We start from the raw sequence: 19,014 nt of genomic DNA on the forward strand, positions 1-19,014 counted from the left end.
ACCGGGAGGACCACGTAACACCGTGGATAACTATTTGACCAGGGATCCTTATGTGAATTTGGAAAAATTTAACCTAAGGACCGAACAAAAAAAGAACAGGAAATTATTTGTGGAGGCGGATTAAAAAACTGAACGATTATTCCTCAAAAATGGAGTCAACCTGTGACTCAAACAATTAATTTGGCTTCTATATTGTGGTCAAGTATGAATGACCAGAGGGGGGACTGTGGAAGCAAAATTAATTTGCGTACGTAATTTGTGTAAATCAAGTGGATTTCCCTGAGCCTCGACCTTGCCATTGCAAAGACGTAAACTTAATGAATACATATATTAATCAGTGTTAACTGTATTCTATGAAAATATAACAATTATTTAGGCTTGCGTTAGAGGCAAGCATCCAGCTTGTACTGTGATGTTATCTGGTTTCAGAGCCGAGCAGCCAAGTGAGCCCGGTTAGAGAATAAAAAGGATTATAGTCCCTATTAGTCTGATATTGTATAAATAGTATACTTTTCATATGATACCTATATACACATACATATATACTCAGAGGCAAAAGTTATTGTGACATGGAATTTTTTCATTGGTAATCTTGTGAATGAATTTTTGGATTTGAACCAGAGAAAGAGTGTGTTAAAATGGTCGAAGAAACGCAACCAAGCAGTTGTTGTTCGAATTGCACGAAATTTGCAAGAAGCATGACATATTCGAGAAAAATGGCCAGCAATGTTCACTTTAAAAGGCCAGACAACCAGACGCTTATCATTTCCACTCAATGCAGTCTTAAGAAGTGCAGAAGTCAGAAAAACACCTCTATTCATCATTCTGGAACAAGTTCGACATGCCACGCCTCGGGGAAAATGACAGATGGAGAGCTATCGGTATGCTTCAGTCTGGTACCTCGCAGCGTGATGTTGCTCGTCGATTCAACGTCCATGGAAACACCATTTGGCAGAGCTTCACCGAGCTGACGGTAGGACACGTGTCTACAGGTGCACAGGTGAACGTTACATCAGGCCATGTGTTTTGGAAGGGGATCGTTTTGGAGGTGGGGGCGTTATGATCTGGGGTGGGATAACAGCTGCAGCAAGAACGCCAATGATTGTGATTGAGGGGAACTTGAATGCTGTGAGGTACCGAGACGAGATTTTGCAAATGGCCGCTTTACCGTTTTTGCAACAGAACGGCCCTAGAGTGACATTTCAACACGATAATGCCAGACCACACGTTGCTCGAATTGTACAGCAGTATCTTAATCAGAACAATGTTAATGTGTTACCCTGGCCTGCAAGATCCCCTGATTTGTCAACCATTGAACACGTCTGGGATGAAATGGAGCGACGTTTACGACGTCATCCGAATCCTCCAAAAACGCTGCAGGAACTCCACCAAATCCTTCCTCGGATATGGAATGATCTTCCCAAGGACTTTCATCGACGTTTAGTGGCCTCAATGAGGCGAAGGTGCCAGGCCTGCATCAATGCACAAGGTGGACACACTCGCTACTGACTGTGTGAACTTGCTTGTGAACCCCCTCTTGTGTTGTGGCTCATTTGCATATGCCAGGTGCACTGTTCTTATTGACTGTTGATCGTTACCATACCTTGAAACATTTGTCTTTCCATGTAATAACATTTCATTCGCGGCAGTAAAAGTTTAACACTGATTCTGTTTGTTGTTTGTGTGTCACAATAACTTTTGCCTTTGAGTATATATTAAAGATCTTGCAACAATGATGTGTAACTCTCATTCATTTAAACTCTTGCAACCCTGTTTTTCTCCTAGATGGAGATTGGGAAAAAGCAGATGTCCTCACGCACGCTAAGCATGTTTTTATCTCAAAGGAGCAGTAAGCTCTGTTTATTTTGCAAGACAGTTAGAAATACTTGACATTCGTGGACGGGAGAGTTGAAGATAACAAAGGAAAAGCTGAACCAAGGAGTGGTGGAATCATAAAATGCCGAAATGCCTGTTAACTCTCTGAACCTTATTCGACCTCTCCCTTATTTCGACCTATCCTCTTATTCTCTCCCTCCTTTCATCTCTGACCATAAAAAGCCATGCAACAGAAGATCGGAGAGGCTCTCGGTTCAATTGCATGTTTGAATGTGGAGTACTGAGCCGGCGTGGTGATTTCATGTTATTCGTGTATGTGTTACTCTGAATTGAAGGGTGTTTTTTATGTAATGCCTTTGGCATCAGTGAATTGATGACTCCCACGTGTTATTAAAATCAGCTGATGGTTCTTCTGAAACAAGTTTGGACTTTAATTACTGAGTCTTGTCCATCATTCAAGGCTAAATTAAATAAATCCCAAACACTCTCTCCAGCGTAAGACTTGGACACTGTCTTCTCAACTCAAACCTCCAAAGGATAACATGTCACGCCATTGGAACCTACTTGTAATGTACCTCAATATCTGTATGATCCATTTTTTAAATTCCTCCTATATGACGAACCCAAATCGCATCCGTTTCAAAGCATAAATCAGGTGGCGATTGGCGTAGTCGTGGTGGATCTGCCGAAAATATCCGGCCATTTCAATCAGTCATGACCCTTGACTCTGACTCTGCATGGCGATTCTGAAACTTTTTAAAGAGCGGGAAACGGAAATCATAGCTCTCTCGATGACAGACACACACATACTTTTGCTGGCTTTTCCGTCACTTGGATTGGAATGGGTGTGCCCTTCCTAGTATCATATCACATCTCTACTATGTGAGAGCCTTTCTCAGAACTTTCCCCGCAGTGAGTACCTGGGAGTGTTTTAGCCAAAAAAAAAAAAAAAAATTCGTGTTTTTGGATTTTTAAAAAACATCGCTCTGAAGTGCCTGTTGTGAAAATTGTCGAACTATGACGCCATAACGAAGGCACAAATGACATCATTATTAACATATCTTATTCCTCATGGGGAGTACTTGACAATGAGTCATGTTTCAATTTTTTCCATTGAGTGGTTTGGGAGATATGGAGGTGTAACGATTTTCCAAGATGGCCTCCTTACCATGTGACATATGATGTCATAATTATGACTCAAATTCTATAGGCGGTGGCACTGCTATGGTAAAATTTTGTCAATCGGATCAACGGTTGCCGAGAAAATGAATTTTAAAAATGCAGACGCCATGTACGCCACATGTACGCACCCGATCGCCTAACCCTGTTTTTGGTTTCGGGAGTGCAGGGTAATAAAGTCTCACTTATGAACTTGATGAGGAGAAAGATGACAACCCCCTTGATGAGGAGCAAGATGAGGACCCCTTAATGAGGAGCAAGATGAGGATCCCTTGTTGATGAGCAGGATGAGGACCCCCTTGATAAGCAAGATGAGAAACCCCTTGATGAGCAAGATGAGAAACCCCTTGATGAGCAAGATGACTCCCTTGATGAGTAGCAAGATGATGATCCCCTTGATGAGGACCAAGATGAGGACACCCTTGATGAGCAAGATGAGGACCGCCTTGAGGAGGACCCCTTTCATGATGAGCAAGATGAGGACCCTGTCGCGGAAGTGGAGGGTGAGACTCAAGACGCCAATGGTCGGAAACAGGTTTTACAAAAGGTCACAACTTTATTAACTGGTTATTCACTTGATTCCATTTACCAAATAATACCGCATTATTCAATGGCTGAGATTAACTCTTTTCCATGGTCCTTTTCGTTCGGCTGATGTTCCTCCGCCATGGTCCCGTTCGTCAGAGCTCCTCGCAGCAAGTCCTCTCGACTCCAGCCGCAGCTCTCGCTTATATCGACCAACTCGACTTAATCCTCTGTCCGCTGAACTCGTAATCTCCTCTCCGCCGACGTCACCGGTCGCCTTCCTGGCGCCAGCTAGCCCCCCCTGCTGTGAGTTCCATTTATCAAACAATAGGGGGGTGCTCCAGCCTGGGGCTGTGACCAGGTGTATCAAGAGACCATCATGTTCGTGCACATTCCTAACTCATTTACAAACCCGTCCCCCACAGAGTTTGCATGTAAAATGCATCTGCTTTGTTACTAGGTCAACCAATAAGTTACCAGTGCCAATTAATAAGTTACACTGAATTACACTTCCACAATTCCCTCATCTTTTTGTTTTTGTTTATATTAACCATTAATCTAAACATCAATATAAGTAAACAATCAATCACTACAAGTAAACATCATTACAAGTATAAGTAAATAATCATAACTTTGGTAATCAAATTCCCTTAGGCATACACCGTCATCCTGCAAGAATCACAAAACATTTCGTTGGTCATTGACTCCTTCCATATTGTTCAATCTATTGCATTTGCATCACAAATATATTTTCAAAACAACACTTCACCATCACCAAGATACAACAATTTCACTTCATTTTCAAGTTTTGTAAAGCATCTGCACCATCTGGCAAAAACGTTTGCCTCCACACAAATGTTGACTTTGTTTGAAAGGAAGGGCTGATCACTTGTGTTTGAATCCAGGTATGAAACATTTTCTCCTAATGTCTTCATAGCTCCTGCACTACTTCGTGTAGGATTTCGCTGTTGTGGTAACATTGCGGAGTCATAGACTGACCCTGCTCTCCTTGTAGCATTCTTGCCACTTTTTGCTGTAAACCATAGTAATTCCTGAACAAGGCCTTCACCCAGTTGTAGTCGACTTGCCTCCTCCCTTATTGTGAGTGGGCAGCAAGTATTGGTGTGACATTGATTGGCCAGCAAGATGTGGAACAGGGATGCCGGATGCATCCACAATGATGTTGGGACCATGGTGTTCAGGTCATTCATGGTCCTTACCAGGAGCAATCCAGCAGAATCGTGCACAGCTGTTGTGACAAGGGCACAGCCGTTTTTTGCAGCTCCATGCTGGTTCCCCGGACGTTGGTGAAGTAATAACATATGTCCCCGCATTTCACAGAGGTTGCAGGTAAAATGTCGTTGTCCTGCAACTTCTGATGTGGTGAATGTTCGAAGTCTTCGAACAAGAGTAAGTGATCGCCTTTCTTTCATATGTTGCAGTGTGATCCAGGCAAATGGTCACATAAATTTCCTTGGTGAAGGTAAGCATTCATCTCCAAGTTACACGGGAGAATGTCTTCATCATTCTTTGAGAAAGAGGGTGTATGCCACGATTAACTTCATTTTTTAGCCACAAATTTTCTTTCTTTCTTCTTCCCAATTCCGTTAGCAATCCCTCCAAAATGTGATCTCGTCTTATCCTTATGCTCAGTCATATCTGAATCTGCTTTCCGCACACACTGAATCAGATAGGGTACATCTTACCATGAAATCAGCATAATCATGTATATCTTCCGACAGTTTCACATTCAACAATTTGTTGTTTTTCCTTAACACAAAAAGTTATATTCATTTATATGCGTCACACAAATAATATTCAATCAGGTATGTATTTTATTACTAAACTAAGAATAGCATTGTATATGATTACAATCACACACGGGAATACCTAATTCCCAACAACAATTTTCCCAAACCAACAAATTAAGCATAATGTATTATTACCATAATTCCTCTCCACTTTTTATTTTCCCTCTTTTTTTTTTTTCCTAACAGTGTGTCACTCGTGGTGATATGAGTTCATTGATATTGTAATTGACACAACTCATAACATTGTCGTTATGCCATTATCTTAATTCTACTGTATTCATTTGCAACATCACTTGATTTAGTCTTTTAATCTCAGTATTTATGTCGCCATAAAAGTCTTCCTTTTCTGGTTCCACATTTCTTTCCTCATTTGTCACTTCATGCGTTATCATCGTGTTGTTGGTTACCTTATTCAAACACACCGTCACTAAGGCTTTCAAGCAAGCCACCACTAAAACAATTGCCAATATAACTACTAAACCAACAAACAAGTCTGCTACTCCTTGTATATATTCATATCTATGACATAGTTATATGTCGATGACATTTAACATTATATACCAAACTAACAAGCTTCCTAAAAGGTAAATAAAGAAAATCCCTTAATATGTAACATAATCAGATTATTTGTCTTACCCTGATCCCCCTATCTCCCGGGGTTGAACTCAATCCCCTGATCATGAGTGTAGTTGTGATACATTTTTTCACTCATGCTGTATTAATATCAGCAGGTAATTGTATGTCATGTAGGCAAATAAATGTCACTATTCCAAGTAGGAATATCACATGTTGAAAATGTAATGTTTATCAATGCAAGGGGTGTTAAAATGTAATTCAAATGACTGTAAATCATGACTATCATTTTTCTACCACTGAATGTTCTGCTGGGCTGCTAGGTGCAGCCTCATTTTCTGTGGGATCGTCCACCTTAACCCCATGTGCTTGTTTGCAATGAGAGGCATGAATCCAACTTTCTATTTTGGGTCCATATTTGTTTCTATTCTTATCAATCTCCTATGGTTTATCAATTCGTTCCAAGATACCGCAACCAAAGGTTTTAACCAAAGCTCTACCAAACTATTTCCAATGTGAACAAAAATGCCAGTGAAACAATGATTCGAAGGATTAACTTCAAGGGGTCAATAAATTTATTCTATAGCCAGATCTAATTTTCCTATCCAATAGTTTGCCTTGCCACATGTCATATTATAACACCTTAATAAACCTTCGAAAAAATGTTTCCCATCTCAACAAATTTCCTTTTTTACAAATAGCCATGTGTAACTTACGTATTTAACTACAATTTCCTCTCAATTTGTTTGGCCTAACTGGCCGCAAAAGTGGCTGCCAGCATGCAGTACCGTTTTTATCTACCAAGGAAGTGTTCCACACAAGACCTCTACCAAAATGTTGTTTGTAAAAACAAATCTGGGATTTCTGATTACATGGATTTCTGATTACTCTCAGGACATTTTCAGGCTGCTGTTAACAATCCACTACGATGACTTAATTCCTTTACCCACAATCAAATAATTAGTACAAATTGAGGATATTATCCCTATCACATTCTTTTATAGATTCATTATGTTGGATCTAATTTTTTCCAATAATTTTCCACTGCTGTAAGGCGGAACAATAGCTCTCATAAGTCTTAGTAATATCGTACTTAATTTGCCCAGCAGGGAATAATTTATTTACTATCCTTTCTCATCTGTTAACCAGTGACTTTGTTTAAACTCCAGAACTGAAAACCCACAATAGTTCAAACCAGCAAAATTTTCTTTACTCTTTTCCCATATCATCTATGCCTAAAACACATCCATACATACAGCACAATTTATATGCTGATAAAATTCAAGTTTATATATATAAAATCCATGAGCAGAGTATTCTGGGAAGTCAGTGTAAGACCTCTCCCAAATTTGGATGATTTTGTACTTCCTCATTTCCTTTTATGAAGCTCATATCCATAAATAGATGTTATTCTCATATACATTCTATCAAAAATGGAATCCCAAAATTACTCACAATTTTACTATTAATTAATGGCTGCTCATAACCCAGCACATCAAAAAAAATTTTTTTATATTCCATTTCCCTTGACAAAAGAGATAATGTTCATAATCAAATTATATTTCTATTTTATTTTACGGATTCTCTGGATATTCAATCCCATCCACATATCCCAATCCCATCCACATATAACTATCCATTTCCAGACAGGCACACTGTCGGTGTCAACAATCTTGTAAGATTGATACACAAAAACACACACACACATGCATTATGCATATTTGTTTGCGTTGGAACCATTATTTACAGATCAGATGGGTGTCAATTTTATTTCAATTTCATAAAATTTGTCAATCAAATTCAAAATGCTTATAGACAAATAAACCAAAAGTCCATTCTTAGAAAACCCTTATGATGTCAAATTGAAATTACCCTTTCTGCCTTCACAATAATCTATCCAAATTTTGACTACACACCCATTTGCATGTCAGTCGACCATTGACCTATCAATCGTGCGGAACAATAGTCCGAAATTCCCACCTGATCATCATGTGACTCTTGTTACTTGGTTTGCCAACAATTGCAACGCAATTGTTCCAAACTTTGTAAATTTAAAATTGCTGTGCCCAAAATAGAAGATCCAATTTTGGCATTTGATCAATTAATTATTAATTTGTTAACAAGCAAAAAGAAAAATGAATCATTCTTGCTCTGAAAAACTTTTCAGACACAAGAATCATTGACAGTTGTTCATGTTTGTCCAGTAATCGAATCTGTTGAGGCCAATCATCATTTGGGATTTGCAGCAATGAAGGCCTAATCATTGTCTGAGGTACCGGTAAGCACTGGTACCCTTGATCTTGGTTTGCCCCATGACCTTGTCTTCCTGTTGACATACGGACATCTTCTTCTCCAATGTCCCATCTTTCCACACTCGAAACACCGGTTTCTGTCGTTGTCTGATCTGTGCGCCTGTGCACTTGTATTGCTGGGCTGCATCTCTACATCCCTGAGTTGCCACTGCAATCTCTCGTTATCTCCTGAAACACGAAAAAATTCTCTGTACCGTCCTTTTTGGGGAGACAACTGGAAATCAGATGGGACAACTGTGACTTTCATTCCTAATTTCGAGGGCAGTTGTGCATTTGTCTCCTCCACTGTATCCTGTATCCTTTTTATTTTAAGTTCTAGTTCCGTTATCCGTTCTTGCTGTTCCCGTTGTCTGGATTCACCATCCCAAAGATGGAATGCAAGCCAGTCTATCGTTAGATTCTGTCTCTTCCTGGCTTTCAATCTTTGTTCCAATCTTTCCAATCGACTTCGCTCAAATGTACCATCTCTTGGAAACTCCTCATCATGTCCCTTTGTCCACAAATACCAATTCTCGACCTGCCTTATAGCTTCGGCACCATAACGGTCGTACATATGATGTGTACAAGTACCTTTTTGTGGAATCTCTGGTTGTCCTTGTGTGTTCTTGCAGGCTCCATTTCCCATTCTGCCTTTTATCAAAGTAGCGTTGGATGTGTTGTAGTTTGTTCCTCTAAAGCTTCACTCGTACCTCCAGGAAGGGTCTCTCCACCTGTTCACACGGTGATTTCCAGAGAATCTCCCTCAGCTGTGGCTTTTGCACAATCCAATCTCACAGATCAGTATTTGCAGATGAGCCAAAGGGTCAGTATGAAATGGGTGAATCCTCAGGTGTCCGCTCTGTTGACGGGGAAATCACACAATGGTAACCGCACATATATATCTGTATATAAACTCACCACCTTGCTCAATTTTCCCAGGTTGTCTCCACATTGATAATATCTCGCAAAGATATCAAAGCTTCTTTCTTGAGACCGCATTTTCATCAATCAAACAATCAATATATTCAATTCAATTTATTCAGTTCAATTTATTCAGTTAATTTTATTCAATTAAATTCAATCAATTAGATTCAATCAATCAACAATTCAATCAATTATTCAATTTCAATTAATTCATCAATATTCATCAATAAATCAAATTAATCATTTTGGATGACTCCTTGCATAAGCCCTTTCCCCAATGATATCAGGACAGGTCCATCCATTGACTGAGATCGAATTTTATCGGTCGTCACCTCTGGTTCGTACCTCATGTCAATTGATGAATCACCGTCCTGTCCTAGGGTCATATCTGACATATTTCCCCATTTTGCCTGGTCTCCACAAATTTTCTTTGCAACCACTAAAGGCAACTCATCCTTCATTCGTGAGACAGCCAAAATGGATGGCAGATATTAAAGTTCATTGGAAAAATATCTCATCATTTTTCCTTTAATAGTACCCAAAATCTCTTGGCAATTTAAATTTCGTAAAACTCCTGAAATAAGACTGTAAAATTCCTTCAATCATGCTAAATTTTGAAACTCCATCGCTTGTAACACCCAATTGATCCCATAGGGCTTGAAAGTTCTTTCCCAAGTTCATGCAATCATTCTGCATTTGAACCCTATGATATCATTCATAATAATCATCATGATTTTATAGTCATGGTCATATCATAGTCATCTATTTAAACGAACATTTCCTTTATCACCACAGCTATGTGGTATAATCAACACTAGAATAAAACTGTACATAGCAACAGGCTACCTCATGGCCACTTAGTATACCTATTGACAATAAGTCATAACAATATCGAATAATCATTGAACAATTCAAAAATCGCTTCCACTGCTCCAGCCGCAGCATTCGTCATTTTGTCTGCTCATCCGCATGACCAAAACGAAATAAAGGGAGCTCAACCATTACACAGCGCTTTTAATGGCGCATGCCATAGGACCTCAACGCAATTTCGACTCGGCCAGAAAACGAGCAAATTTTGCAGGATGTTAACTGGAATTAGTCGTGAAAATATATCCAAAATACACAAAAAATACACATCCACAAAATAAACAACAAACCCAAACAAACCCAAGGTCGACCCTCTTACACAGTAAATTACATCATTTCAGCATCGTATTGATTGCTGAAATATTCCAGGGTTTATACATACCTTAAAAGAGGTATGCGTGGTGTTGCCCCCTCCCACGTTTATTCCAGGGTTTAAACACACCTTAAAAGAGGTATGCGTGGTGTTGCCCCCTCCCACTTTTAATTCCTCATTAAATTCCTCATTAAATTCCTTATTAAATTACTTATTAAATTACTCATTAAATTACTCATTAAATTACTCATTAAATTACTCATTAAATTACTCATTAAATTACTCATTAAATTACTCATTAAATTACTCATTAAATTAACTTACATAGTTTCAGCATTGTATTGATTGCTGAAATATTCCAGGGTTTATACACACCTTAAAAGAGGTATGCGTGGTGTTGCCCCCTCCCACGTTTATTCCAGGGTTTATACACACCTTAAAAGAGGTATGCGTGGTGTTGCCCCCTCCCACTTTTAATTACTCATTACCTCGTTTCCATTAAAAAACATCGCTTCTACTGCTCCAGCCGCAGCATTTGTCACTTTGTTTGCTCATTCACTATTCCTGATTCGTCATCAAGGATCTCCATCATCGCACAGCATACTTAATTCCGCATTCTAATGAGAATTCAACAGGATTTTACGACTCAAAGGAAAAGGACGAGCAGACCTTTTGCAGGATGATCGTTACAAAAATCGTTACATATATTAAAGTATTTATGATGTCGACAAATCATATCTTAATTCTTACAAGATTTTGGTTCTTTGAATAAATCACAGCACCGGGAGAACCAGCTCCAAAAATGGATCTTTGTGTTTATTCAGCACCCTAGTAATTGGTTCTTTGTGTACTAATTACACAGCACCCAGGCCCCGCTCATATGGATCTTTGTGCAGCGCTACACAGCACCTGAGCAAAAAGGGGTTTCATCTACATTTTCCCTATCTGGTGTACCATCCGTGATATTTGTCTGCTCATTCACTATTCCTGATTCGTCATCAAGGATCTCCATCATCACACAGCGTACTTAATTCCGCTTTTTAATGAGAATTCAACAGGAATTTACGACTCAAAGGAAAAGAACGAGCAGACCTTTTGCAGGACGATAACTAGAATTAGTCGTGAAAATATATCCAAATACACAAAAATACACACACACATGCATTAACAACATTTATTCCGTTTAACAGAACAAACATTTCCTCTATCATGACATGCATGTCTTCAAAATTATATGCCCAAGAGAAAAAGTAAAATTAATTAAAACTGCGGGCAGTGATGATCCGGGGACCATACCGCTCCATCCTGATTGGACGAGTGCATGCTAGAGTCGTTAACAACGACAGTCCAGATCCGATTGTTCAAAATTTCAACTCAATCGATCGAAAAATGAACGCAGGGATGCATTTTAAAGGTGCAGTGGCACTAACTGAGTTGCCACGAATATGGCCACGAAATTGCCAATATGGCCATCACAAAATATTTTCCTTAATCAATTGGCTCATAGCATAACCAATCTGCAAGTATTTCATCCGAAGATGTATCTCTCAGGAATTTTAATTAAATAAGTCATTTATAAATCAACGAGTTAATTTATTAAATGATTAATCAATAAATCAATATTTTCCTTGACAGCCACATCCCTTGGTCAGTGTCATGTCCAAATATCAGCTTCCTTACTCAAAAGGTGCCTGAGTTAATGTAATGTAATTACTGTAATAAGATTACTGCAATTACTGTAATGATTACTGTAATTACTGTAATTACCGGAACTGTAATTACTGTAATTACCTCAGGTAATTACTGTAATGTAATTACTGTAATGTAATAAGAAATGTAATTAATTAAATAAGTACGGGTTCCAACAACAAGTTCCAACAACAAGTTCCAACAAGTTCCAACAGCAAGTTCCAACAACAAGTTCCAACAACAAGTTCCAACAACAAGTTCCAACAACAAGTTCCAACAACAAGTTCCAACAACAAGTTCCAACAACAAGTTCCAACAACAAGTTCCAACAGCAAGTTCCAACAACAAGTTCCAACAAGTTCCAACAACAATTTCCAACAGCAAGTTCCAACAACAAGTTCCAACAACAAGTTCCAACAACAAGTTCCAACAACAAGTTCCAACAAGTTCCCACAACAATTTCCAACAGCAAGTTCCAACAACAAGTTCCAACAACAAGTTCCAACAACAAGTTCCAACAACAAGTTCCAACAAGTTCCCACAACAAGTTCCAACAGCAAGTTCCAACAACAAGTTCCAACAACAAGTTCCAACAACAAGTTCCAACAGGTTCCAACAGCAAGTTCCAACAGCAAGTTCCAACAACAAGTTCCAACAACAAGTTCCAACAACAAGTTCCAACAAGTTCCAACAACAAGTTCCAACAGAAAGTTCCAACAACAAGTTCCAACAACAAGTTCCAACAAGTTCCCACAACAAGTTCCAACAGCAAGTTCCAACAACAAGTTCCAACAACAAGTTCCAACAACAAGTTCCAACAGGTTCCAACAGCAAGTTCCAACAGCAAGTTCCAACAACAAGTTCCAACAACAAGTTCCAACAACAAGTTCCAACAAGTTCCAACAACAAGTTCCAACAGCAAGTTCCAACAACAAGTTCCAACAACAAGTTCCAACAACAAGTTCCAACAACAAGTTTCATTTGCTATAGCAGCCCTTGTATGGGCTAAATGTAAAAAAGTATTAATCCCGTGTAATCCATCGGATTCTAAAGGTGTGTCTTTATCCTTCATCAAACTTCTCTTCTGCTTTTGTCGTTCCGCATGATCATATATCTGTGTATCATTTGCTGGTGTTGCGTTTTGTTCCCTCATTACCCCAAAATAATCCATACAACACAGAGTCCCCACTACCAGAGAACCCATTCCTAGGATAAATATCACCATTTTCAAGGAGTATCTGAAGTAGAAGTCTCTGGTTTCCCTTGATTGGTCGGCTTGTCTTGATACGGTGTTTCCCTTTGTCCCACCTGTATCCATCTGTAAAACATGTGTCTGACTATCATCTTTATCTCTGTTTGTCTCTATGTCTCTCTTTCTTTCTTTTTCTGTCTATCTCTCTCTGTCTGTCTCTCTTTCTCACTTTGTCTCACTCTGTCTATCTCTTTTTGTCTGTCTCTCTCTATGTGTCTGACTATCATTTTTATCTCTGTTTGTCTCTATGTCTCTCTTTCTTTCTTTTTTTCTGTCTATCTCTCTCTGTCTGTCTCTCTTTCTCACTTTGTCTCACTCAGTGTCTATCTCTTTTTGTCTGTCTCTCTCTATGTGTCTGACTCTGACTATCATCTTTATCTCTGTTTGTCTCTATGTCTCTCTTTCTTTCTTTTTCTGTCTATCTCTCTCTGTCTGTCTCTCTTTCTCACTTTGTCTCACTCTGTCTATCTCTTTTTGTCTGTCTCTCTCTATGTGTCTGACTCTGACTATCATCTTTATCTCTGTTTGTCTCTATGTCTCTCTTTCTTTCTTTTTCTGTCTATCTCTCTCTGTCTGTCTCTCTTTCTCACTTTGTCTCACTCTGTCTATCTCTTTTTGTCTGTCTCTCTCTATGTGTCTGACTCTGACTATCATCTTTATCTCTGTTTGTCTCTATGTCTCTCTTTCTTTCTTTTTCTGTCTATCTCTCTCTGTCTGTCTCTCTTTCTCACTTTGTCTCACTCTGTCTATCTCTTTTTGTCTGTCTCTCTCTATGTGTCTGACTCTGACTATCATCTTTATCTCTGTTTGTCTCTATGTCTCTCTTTCTTTCTTTTTCTGTCTTTCTCTCTCTGTCTGTCTCTCTTTCTCACTTTGTCTCACTCTGTCTATCTCTTTTTGTCTGTCTCTCTCTATGTGTCTGACTCTGACTATCATCTTTATCTCTGTTTGTCTCTATGTCTCTCTTTCTTTCTTTTTCTGTCTATCTCTCTCTGTCTGTCTCTCTTTCTCACTTTGTCTCACTCTGTCTATCTCTTTTTGTCTGTCTCTCTCTATGTGTCTGACTATCATCTTTATCTCTGTCTCTATGTCTCTCTTTCTTTCTTTTTCTGTCTATCTCTCTCTGTCTGTCTCTCTTTCTCACTTTGTCTCACTCTGTCTATCTCTTTTTGTCTGTCTCTCTCTATGTGTCTGACTATCATTTTTATCTCTGTTTGTCTCTATGTCTCTCTTTCTTTCTTTTTTCTGTCTATATCTCTCTGTCTGTCTCTCTTTCTCACTTTGTCTCACTCTGTCTATCTCTTTTTGTCTGTCTCTCTCTATGTGTCTGACTCTGACTATCATCTTTATCTCTGTTTGTCTCTATGTCTCTCTTTCTTTCTTTTTCTGTCTATCTCTCTCTGTCTGTCTCTCTTTCTCACTTTGTCTCACTCTGTCTATCTCTTTTTGTCTGTCTCTCTCTATGTGTCTGACTCTGACTATCATCTTTATCTCTGTTTGTCTCTATGTCTCTCTTTCTTTCTTTTTCTGTCTATCTCTCTCTGTCTGTCTCTCTTTCTCACTTTGTCTCACTCTGTCTATCTCTTTTTGTCTGTCTCTCTCTATGTGTCTGACTATCATCTTTATCTCTGTTTGTCTCTATGTCTCTCTTTCTTTCTTTTTCTGTCTATCTCTCTCTGTCTGTCTCTCTTTCTCACTTTGTCTCACTCTGTCTATCTCTTTTTGTCTGTCTCTCTCTATGTGTCTGACTCTGACTATCATCTTTATCTCTGTTTGTCTCTATGTCTCTCTTTCTTTCTTTTCTGTCTATCTCTCTCTGTCTGTCTCTCTTTCTCACTTTGTCTCACTCTGTCTATCTCTTTTTGTCTGTCTCTCTCTATGTGTCTGACTATCATCTTTATCTCTGTTTGTCTCTATGTCTCTCTTTCTTTCTTTTTCTGTCTATCTCTCTCTGTCTGTCTCTCTTTCTCACTTTGTCTCTTTGGTCCATTCGCAAAGCCAAAACGAACGACCACAGAACCCTCGCCATTAATATCTATTGTAAGCGTGCCAAATCAATAAGTATCAATTTTTCTATGAGCCTCGACCAGAGAGTGGTTGCTACTCACAAAACACCATTTCCTGTAATTATCTCTCACTAGGGCATGCCCATACTATATATATATCTAAAATTATATCCCCCGCCGAGCAAGTCGCTGGCTCCAAGTCGAGTGCTTTGAACAAAAAATAAGTACTCTAAACGGTGGTTTTTTATTCAACCGTGAAGCATGTCTCAAAGGCTTCTTGATGGACCTGGACAAAATTTGATGCAATTTTTTCCTCAATCGCCATCTTTCATCATAATTCTGGACCGGCATGAGGGGGGTTGTCTGTCATGAATTTATAGGCATGGCGGGAAAACTGAAAAAAATTATTTATTTAAAACGGGTGTACACGATTGTACACGTGTACGGACGGACCTTAGCGAACCGGCAAACAAGTCGCTTCATGCACATCAGTGGTGCGTTTCTTCGTGGCGCGTGTCAGAAGAATTACACAGCGCAGGAAAAATACGTATTTACAGAAATCGTTAAAAAAAAACTCGGATAATCGCTAAAATCGTTGTGGCCGGTGTACCATATTGGAAATATATATATATATAAATATAATTCCGTTTCCCGGTTCCCTGTCGCTCGCCAAGCGCCGATCAAGTCAAGTGCTTCGAACAAGTGCAAAAAAAATAGTACTTTATCCGTGTGCTGGTGGGTTTGTCTCTATGTCTCTCTTTCTTTCTTTTTTCTGTCTATCTCTCTCTGTCTGTCTCTCTTTCTCACTTTGTCTCACTCTGTCTATCTCTTTTTGTCTGTCTCTCTCTATGTGTCTGACTATCATCTTTATCTCTGTTTGTCTCTATGTCTCTCTTTCTTTCTTTTTCTGTCTATCTCTCTCTGTCTGTCTCTCTTTCTCACTTTGTCTCACTCTGTCTATCTCTTTTTGTCTGTCTCTCTCTATGTGTCTGACTATCATCTTTATCTCTGTTTGTCTCTATGTCTCTCTTTCTTTCTTTTTCTGTCTATCTCTCTCTGTCTGTCTCTCTTTCTCACTTTGTCTCACTCTGTCTATCTCTTTTTGTCTGTCTCTGGGGTAGATGTAGGGATGGGTTCTTTTTAGGATCATGTTGCATCGAGCATTATTTTTCAAACAGTGTGCCTATTAAGCCCACGCCAAAACCTCTGACATCCCACCATTAACACCTATTTTAAGCGTGCCGAATCAGTAAGCATCACCCCTTCTATGAGCCTCGACCAGAGGGTGGTTGTCACCCACAAACACTCGTCGCGAGCTGTTCCATTGTCTGTTGATTCCCATTCTGCTGTTTTTGTCTCATAATCAAGATAAATTTGGAACAGCCCTTAAACTAACACCAAGCAGATCAATTTTTATATTTAAATATAAAATCATTTTCTCATTAATTCATAATCATAAAATCATTTAATCCGTGTCACCCATGCTATTTATCTAGCAAATTTCGTCCAAAAAAAACAACAAGTTTTAGTTATGGCGGGAAAACTGAAAAAAAATTCTCTATTTAAAACGGGTGTACACGATTGTACACGTGTACGGACCTTACCGACCCGGCAAACAAATCGCCTCATGGTGCACTTCATGAGCCGACTTGCCCGCAGACCAGAGTAAGGCTCTTAACACCCAGCGTATACCGTACGCATATGCAAGCACACGAATAATAGAATCATTTAAACCGTTCCATCCGTGACTTTTACCTTGGACGGTCGTGACAAAAATACTTTTACACTCCTTGGATTACCTACGGAATGCAAGTCCCACACACCAAATCCTCCATCTTCAGAATTCATATTTCATAATGGACAGATCCCCAAGACGTCATGCTTACATGCTCACCTTGGCGACGTCCACTCGAAATTTCAGCGGTGCCTCCATATTGTCGCGGAAGTGGAGGGTGAGACTCAAGACGCCAATGGTCGGAAACAGGTTTTACAAAAGGTCACAACTTTATTAACTGGTTATTCACTTGATTCCATTTACCAAATAATACCGCATTATTCAATGGCTGAGATTAACTCTTTTCCATGGTCCTTTTCGTTCGGCTGATGTTCCTCCGCCATGGTCCCGTTCGTCAGAGCTCCTCGCAGCAAGTCCTCTCGACTCCAGCCGCAGCTCTCGCTTATATCGACCAACTCGACTTAATCCTCTGTCCGCTGAACTCGTAATCTCCTCTCCGCCGACGTCACCGGTCGCCTTCCTGGCGCCAGCTAGCCCCCCTGCTGTGAGTTCCATTTATCAAACAATAGGGGGGTGCTCCAGCCTGGGGCTGTGACCAGGTGTATCAAGAGACCATCATGTTCGTGCACATTCCTAACTCATTTACAAACCCGTCCCCCACAGAGTTTGCATGTAAAATGCATCTGCTTTGTTACTAGGTCAACCAATAAGTTACCAGTGCCAATTAATAAGTTACACTGAATTACACTTCCACAACCCCCTTCATGATGAGCAAGATGAAGACCCCCTTGATGATGAGCAAGATGAGGACCCCCTTGATGAGCAAGATGAGGACCAATTGATGAGCAAGATGAGGACCCTCTTGATTTGGAGCAAGATAAGGACCCCTTGTTGATGAACAAGATGAGGGCCCCCTTGATGATAAGCAAGATGAGGGCCCCCTTGATCAAGATTACCCCCTTGATGAGGACCAAGATGAGGACCCCTTTGATGATGAGCAAGATAAGGACCCCATTGATGAGGACCCACTTAATGATAAGCAAGATGAGGACCCCATTGATGAGCAAGATGACCCCCTTGATGAGGACCAAGATGAGGGCCCCTTTGATGAGGAGCAAGATGAGGACCCCCTTGATGAGCAAGATGACCCCCTTGATGATGAGCAAGATGAACCCCTTGAGGAGCAAGATGGGAACCCTTGATTAGACCCCGAGTGGGATACAGTAGTTGCTGCTTCACGCTGGAGTAATTGTTCATTGATCCAAGTCCCTCTTCCCCATTGTCCACGATCCACGAGTTGAGGGAAAACTCGTCCATTGTGTCGAAATTTGTAAAATTGTGATTTGTAAAATTTGTAAAAACTGTGAAAATACACATTACACCATCATGGCTTGTACTAACACCGGATCCGGAACGAATGTCCGTTTCGCGGGTGCAGCGTGACCATTGTCGTTCCAGGGTTTAATCTACACATTTTGAAGATCGTTCTCCCGAATGAGTTCAGTTCAGACTCCAAATTCCAATTGAACTTTCTGAACTCGAACATCGATCGGAGAAATCCGTGGATCGGGATTCGGGAATGATGTTTGTTTTGATAAATGATAATGAGATGAGAACGACTTTGTTCTTTAAAGTTTGGATAAAATTTGTTTTTTGAGAACGGGTTTAAAATAAACGTTATCATCACATTTAAGGTTTTAAACCCCCGTGGAATGTTACCTCATTTGGTTATTCTTTCACAAGAAATAAACTTAGGTGAAAAACATGTTGAAAATCCAGATGTTATTAGAATAACCCCGTGACGTGTTGTGAGACTTGGAGTCGGGTCTCCCTCCGTTAGATGGTGGACATTAAACTTAAAGATTGCACGGAGAAGGCGAGCTTTCCCGGCCAAACCCAAAGGACATGGGAATAATTGAGGCGGTGAAAGAAGTCGAGAGACGTTCCTGCTGTGAGACTTGAATGAACGGGAGATCGCGCTCGCGTTCTACGAGGCGACGTCATCGCGTTTTA

General features: G+C 39.8%; 1 long non-coding RNA gene and 1 other non-coding gene across 2 annotated transcripts in view; one reads left to right on the top strand and one right to left on the bottom strand.

Annotated features, from left to right (window-relative positions):
- Positions 1-19,014, bottom strand: part of LOC144889560 (uncharacterized) — a 452,052-nt gene that overhangs the window by 389,133 nt on the left and 43,905 nt on the right. The gene's annotated exons all lie outside the window — the stretch shown is intronic.
- LOC137419464 (uncharacterized) overlaps positions 1-19,014 on the top strand; it is a 264,183-nt gene that overhangs the window by 112,627 nt on the left and 132,542 nt on the right. The window lies entirely within an intron of this gene.

The sequence above is a fragment of the Myxine glutinosa genome, chromosome 1 (assembly GCF_964187855.1).
Source record: "Myxine glutinosa chromosome 1, kmMyxGlut1.1, whole genome shotgun sequence".
Taxonomy (NCBI): Eukaryota; Metazoa; Chordata; class Myxini; order Myxiniformes; family Myxinidae; genus Myxine; species Myxine glutinosa.